This window comes from Mus pahari, chromosome 10 (genome assembly GCF_900095145.1).
Source record: "Mus pahari chromosome 10, PAHARI_EIJ_v1.1, whole genome shotgun sequence".
In the NCBI taxonomy this organism is placed as follows: Eukaryota; Metazoa; Chordata; class Mammalia; order Rodentia; family Muridae; genus Mus; species Mus pahari.
This window is the reverse complement of record NC_034599.1, coordinates 61770672-61777490: the sequence shown is the minus strand read 5'-3', so window position 1 is coordinate 61777490 and position 6819 is coordinate 61770672. Positions and strand designations below refer to the sequence as shown.

The following is a 6819-nucleotide window of genomic DNA, read 5'->3' as shown; positions in this document are numbered from 1 at the left end:
CCTAAATATCTCACAAGACCACATCTTGCCTTCTGCAACCTTCAAGAGAGAAGGACAGCTGGGGTTGCAGCCCTCCATCTTTTTTTCCACATAATTCTTATTTTGTAAATTCTATTTTGTCTCATAGTAATGTAACTCTTGTGGGGAATTCACCAGAGAAGACTGCTTGGACATAGTTTAAGGCAACAGAAAGTCTTTATTAGCTGGCCAGCGACTACACTGGGTGTTCAGAATCCCAGTGTAGCCCTGAGCCTTTCTCAAGGGGAGCCTTTAAGCACAAAAATCATGTTCTGGGTTGACATACTTGATTTAACAAGAACATTTAGACAAAGAGGGGACTATAGAAACTAAAATGTAAGGGTAGTATATTTTGAGACTTTCCCAAAACTGTACGGACTTTAATGATACGGCCATAGCTGGCTCTTTCTGCTTTTATTACAACTAGGTTCTTCCAGTTTCTGATGAGGATGGAGGACTAAGACTCTGCAGGAATCCTCCAGGCCTTTGGTGTCAGATTGATGTGGCTGAGACATCAGCCTCATGGACTGAGCAAGTACTGGGTTTCACCCTCTTCACTGAGACAGCCATTGTTGGACTATTCTAACCGCAACTTGTAAGCAATCTAATAATTCCTTTTTGAGAGTCTATTCATGCTACAGGTTCTCTAGAGAGCCTAGTACATATGGTGAGCTACTTATAGAGCATAAACAGTTGATTATTGCATTCTTATTCCTTCTGGCAGTTTCTTGATCAGAACATTTTATACTTTTCATTAAATGTAGTTACTGTTACAGTTTTTTTTTTAAGGCATTTATTTATAGGAATACACTGTAGCTGTCTCCAGACACAGGAGAAGAGAGCATCAGATCCTATTACAAATGGTTGTGAGCCACATGTGGCTGCTGGGAATTGAACTCAGGACCTCTGGAAGAGCAGCAGGTGCTCTTAACCACTGAGCCATCTCTCCAGTCCAGTGTTACAGTTTTAATAACATTTGACACTTAGCTCTTTATTACTTATGTATGCTATGTCTTCATATTTTCCTGGTGCCTTTAATGCTTTCTTTTGGGTCAAATAATTATAGTTTTAAGATTATATTTTCCTCAGGGAGGTGGTGGGGCAGGCCTTTAATTCCAGCACTTGAGAGGCAGAGGCAGGCCAGCCTGGTCTATATAGTGAGTTCCAGGATCGTCAAGGCTACCGAGAAAAACTCTGTCTCAAAAAACAAAAGCAAATATATAAAAATTATATTTTTTCAGTTTTCATTTTAATCTTTTTAAGCAACACAAAATATTTGTGTGTTTTATAAGATGCACTATAACTCTTAGTTGCTTACTTTTTCTCAACATAAAATTGTATATATATTATGGCACAACATGTGATGCTTTGATACCTATCCACATGAACAATGTTCAGAGCAGGCTAAAAAGAAGGTTCCATATTCTCAGATATTATCATTCCTCCGCCTAGGGAGTTGTTTTATTACTTTAAATGATATTTCCTCATTTGCTGTCCCAGGCATTACCACATATATCTTAGCTTATCAAAATCTACACTATTGTAGATTTAAAGTGTTAGTATGAGTTAAGTCCAATAAAAGTAACAATTTGCCCCAACACAAGCTCTTTTCCTCCAGCTGCTGTCTTGGAGCCAAATGAAGTAGATGTGGCTTAATGTGTTTCAATGTTTTAGGATATTTTTTTAAAAAAGAGAAACTATGTATGAGTGCACACTTTTCGCCTGTCCACGTGCTGCTCATCTCTTCCCTGGTTATTTGACCTGAGTCACATCCTTGCTGTCTTAAAGTTGTGGGGTTTTGTTTCGTCTTGTTTTTGTTTGTTATTAAAAGCCACATCATAATCAGGTGACTCCGTGAAGAAAAACAATGTCACAAGATGAAAGAAAAGCTTCCTTGGATGGCGATTCCAACAGATTATATTTTCTAAAGGAAGGTAGTGGGGCAGGCCTTTAATTCCAGCACTTGAGAGACAGAGGCAGGCCAACCTGGTCTACATAGTGAATTCCAAGATAGTTAGGGCTACACAGAAAACCTCAAAACCAAAACCAATGGCAAGCAGAGGTATGTAACCTATAATATCCTAACACTCATGTGAAAGGATAAGGGACATGGCATTTTAGGTCTGCTTTGCCCAGGGCTTTCTCTGGTGCTGTGGTGAGTTTTACAACTTCAGCTCTGAAGAGAGGACAGTGGCTATAAAAGGCCTGACATGAGTCCTGGCCCTGACACAGATGTTTCCATAGCCCACCGCTGCATCTTCCATTTGTAGCTCCTGTCTTAAGGAATTCTCTAATTTAAGACAGCACGTGGGAGAACCAGTTGGAACTGATACAGACAGGTGCAGAACACCATGGAGTTACCTTCTGCAGTGTTCTGCAAAGGGGTCCTACTCACAGGTGAGACCAGTCCCCGAGAGTGGGTGACAGGAGGTTGGCTCAGGGGGAAGGACCTTGAGAGGAGCCTACTGCAAATAGTGTGAGTCAGGTGCTCTGTTTACTGAACTTCTATTAAAACAAAACAAAACAAAACAAAACAACTGTGCAGAGGTGATTTGTGAAAAGAGGAAAAGATGGAAGTTAGACGTTTGAGGGGTGGGCAGGAGCAGGAGGGAGCTGGGTAGCTTTTTATTAGTGTCCCATACAAAGAAGGGAAAGACAGTATAAGCCAGGAAATGAGTAACCGCCTCCACCTGACTAATGTGGTAGCTGTGGAAACGGTACCTCACCCTGGAGATAGATGAAAACTCTGTCTGTCACTGACAAGGAACCTGGTCTCAAATGAGGGTAAGGCGAGTGGGGCCAAGAATTAGGTAAGGTGAGGCAGAAGTGGGTGAAAACCCCACCCGGTGACAGTTTGGGAACTAAGCATCCCCTGCACTGGCCACTCCTGCAGTCGTCTCCAGGTCAGTTATTGGAGCTGTTCAGAGTGAGAGGCGGCTGGGGCCTCCTAGGGTGCTAGCAGAACCTGCTACAGGTAGAACCCCAGAGAGCAAACTGCCCCCCTTCCACCCCCCAAGAAAAACATTTAAGTTTTGGGGGGCTTTTGAACAGCAGAGGTGGAAGAACACATTGGTTCATTTGCTTATTCTGAGCCATTTGTTTAAGCACTCGGGTGGGTAAGTTTTAGTTTTGGTATACTTTCACAGTAATTGGTTTGTGTATCTAGTTTGTTTGATTGCACGGATTGCATAGTGAGTAAGGCTAAGCTCCTAAATTTTCCACAGTCACTCGAAGCACCAGAGGAAGTGGGGGGTGGGGATGGGGAGTCTCTAGCTATTCCAAGGTCGGTCAAAAGTGGCTAGAGACTGGGACAGCCTCCCTGTTGGGTCAGAGGGAGGGGTAGGCGAGACCGTAGATAAGACTGAGCCTGGAGTTGCTCAGGGTTCTTCCGAACCGAACCAGACTAGGAAGGAGGGAGGGTATAGCCTCCGAGTGTATCTGAAATTGCTGTGGCAGCGACCAAAAGCTGAACCAAGCACGTTGGGCAAGGTAGTCCATCCATGCTCCCGGGACCTGAGACTCTCCAGTCAGGCACACTCTTCCCCCCACCCCCTCATCTCCACCCAGACTGACTATCCGGATCGCATCATCTTGCTTTCCTCTAGTACCTACGGATATTTGCCCAGGCTTGGCAGCATCCTTAGCTATGTGCTCTGGTAGTGAGCCCCGAGTCTCGTGGTTGTTTGCTCTAGGTTGGGCTCCCTCAGAGACAGCTTGTATAGGGTCCTGGTCTGGATTCTCTATCCAGCCCCTTACCTGCTTGGAGGCCAAGGGCTGAGCTCCAGACTGAAGTGTGGCCAGTGGGATGCCAGAGCTCTGGGTCCCCCTACTACCATTGGTTCCAGATGAGGGCGCCTTCTTGCAGTAGTGCCAGCATCAGAAATAGACCCCAGTCCCTATTATAGGCCTTAATCTGAAGACTTAAAAGCATGCTTTAAAACTTTAGCTTAAAGTAATGTGGAAAAAAACATTTTCACCAACAAAGGCATCTACCCTTCATGTATTTAGATCTTGAAAGGATTTCTGTGGTTTTGGTGGTAGATAAATGCAAACAGCGTATTCAATACTCAACATGTAAAATTTAATGACGAGCTTCACACCTTCCATTTTGCGTGCCAATTCTAACCGTACATGAGTTCATTAAGTTCTATACACTTTAGGTCTGGTTAATTTTGGTTTGTGACATTTCTGTTTGCAAGATCTTTATTTTAAATAATAAAGTCGATAAAACATTATTTAATAGATTTCAACTATTCAAAAGAAAGAAAAGGGTTTTACCCTAAGTTTACATGGCAAGCTTCTCCTGTTGATTTTCTGTGTTACTAAGCCTTTCTGATACTTAAGGAGATAGGGATAGAAACTTGGTTTTGTTTTTTTTTTTACGGGGTGCACCTACCTAGACTTCATGAAAATGTGTCATGTGTGTCTATGATAATTGCTTCCATTAGCTGTTTGTGTCAAAAAAGAAAGAAAGAAAGAAAGAATGAAAGAAAGAAAGAAAGAAAGAAAGAAAGAAGGAAGCTAAGCTTTTTTCCCAAGTTCTTAAAAATTCATTTATATTGTAGGCTAAAATTATTATTTTTGCATGCCCTACTAAAATGTACATGTCCAGACTTGGATGATATATTAAAAGGCTTGGTAGTTATAGAGTTATAAACCTGGACACTTGGAATTCCTTACAACTTATTAAAATGGCATTTTGGGGCTATTAAATATTTCATAAACCTTAAAATGCTATTTTTTTACATAAAATAACTTTTATTAGAGTTCATAAGATACAGATTTTATTAAGCTACAAAATGTAATGCTATATTTTTGATAAGGATTTCCTTCTAAAATAGGTCCTACATAAATACATATGTCAAGTACAATTTTATTTTGTTTATATAACAATCAGGGGCAACAAATTTATATTTATTTTTGAAATATTCTTTTTAAAACTTTATTACAAAAATGATTGTAAGTAAAAAAAAAATTCATGCCAAAATTAACCAGACCCACTGTCAGGACATTTCAGTGAAATGCTAGTCTGTAGAGCAGCTGTTCAGTGAAAGCTGTGGCCCCTTTCACTGGATCTTACTGTTTTACTATTGAACATATTTTTATGCATTACTCTACCACCAGACCCAAAGAATTCCTGACAGAACAAGAAATGTAATTAGTTTTATACTTTCTTTCATAACATATATCCAAATATTCTTAATATGAAACTGCCAAATGTAATGTTTTATGTCTTTACTAAAGACCTTTGTTGTGAATTTTCTTTTCACAATGAAGACCACAGGAGAGACAATCCCAATAAACAATAATATTCAAAATCTTGATTTTTAAAATAGATCTTAAGTATGATTGTGCATGTATGTGTTATCTATATGAACTTAAGGTTTTGTTGTTTTTTTTCCCCCTGGAGCTGAGGACCAAACCAGGGCTTTGTGCTTGCTAGGCAAGTGCTCTACCTCTGAGCTAAATCCCCAACCCCGAGCTTGTTTTATTCAAGTTTTTTTTTTATATATACCAAATTGACTTATGAGTAAATCCACATGTAAATTTTAATTAGACTTTTAATATTTTGTGGCACACACAACATAGGTATACATCATAAGCAAATATATGAGAAATAAAGAACAAATAGAGAAATTAAGCACTGCTTTAGCTCCAGAATTGAGAGTTTTGTAAGAAAACCCCATAGACACACCAGGGCCCTGGATACACATTCACTCATTCAAAGGGATCTGAGCCTTTTCTAAAGGGTCAGAGTAGTCTCTGAGATCTTGTTATCTAGTTCTAGTGGACTTGAAGAGGGGCCCAGTAAACGCATCACAGAGTGAAATCCACAGTTGGCTGCAAGCACAAAGAACAGAACAATAGGCAGAAAGTGAAAAGGCAGAGTCTGTAGAAGAAGTCAGGAAGTCATCACTGCACCCCAAAACAGTCTTGAGTGTGAGCAGAGACGTGAGGGTAGTGAAGGGAGAGGGGTGTGGACTTGAGGAGCGAATACCATTCAAAGGAAACACCCTGGGGCTGGAGGCATGGCTCAGTGGCTAAGAACAGTGCCTGACTCTAGAGGAGCTGGCTAACGGAGACTTACAACTGTCTATAACTACAGGGTTAGGGTTCTGCTGCCCTATGTTGCCTCCCTGAGCACCAGGTGTGCATATGATACATAGACAAAACTATAATGAAGAGGAAACAACTTTAGGAGCATTGAAGGAATGGGGGGCATGTTGCTTATCTCCAACAAGTAGGTATGCACAGTCACACCCACACCCACACATCCAGACTGAGTGATAAAACCTACTCAGGGTACAATGATCCTAATATTGATGTAATTTTTTTCTCTTTTTCCTTCTAGTCTCACTTACAACCTGCTGAAACACTCCAGTCATGATCAAACTATTGAAGTGCCAGACAGTGTTGTTGAAGTGCACAGCATTCTTCTACATGTTCACAATAAATCACAGAATTGGCAAGCCTTTTCCCAGTACAAATATTTTGATTGCAAAGATGATGATTAAACTGTATCTTATAAAATGGCCCACTGATTCATATAAGTGGGAGCATCAATCCAGTGGTAGAGAGACAATATTTACTAATGGATCCCTGCGACTCTTTAATGTCACCCAGAAAGATACAGGATGCTTCAGCATGCAAACCTTTGATACATATCATCAAAGTGAACAAACAAATGCCTATACCATGCATCACCCAGCAGGTGTTTCCTTGTAACTTCTGGATACTGGATTGTGTGAATTCTACTTTATACACTCTGGACCCCAAGGCTGTACTGTTCCTGCCTACTCT

General features: G+C 40.7%; 1 long non-coding RNA gene across 1 annotated transcript; it reads left to right on the top strand.

Moving 5' to 3' along the window:
- Positions 1–445: 445 nt before the first annotated feature.
- Positions 446–6488, top strand: LOC110327189. Its single transcript, XR_002380814.1, has 3 exons — positions 446–613; positions 2319–2415; positions 6371–6488. It is a non-coding gene; the product is annotated as an uncharacterized LOC110327189 (long non-coding RNA).
- The last annotated feature ends 331 nt before the right edge of the window (positions 6489–6819 follow it).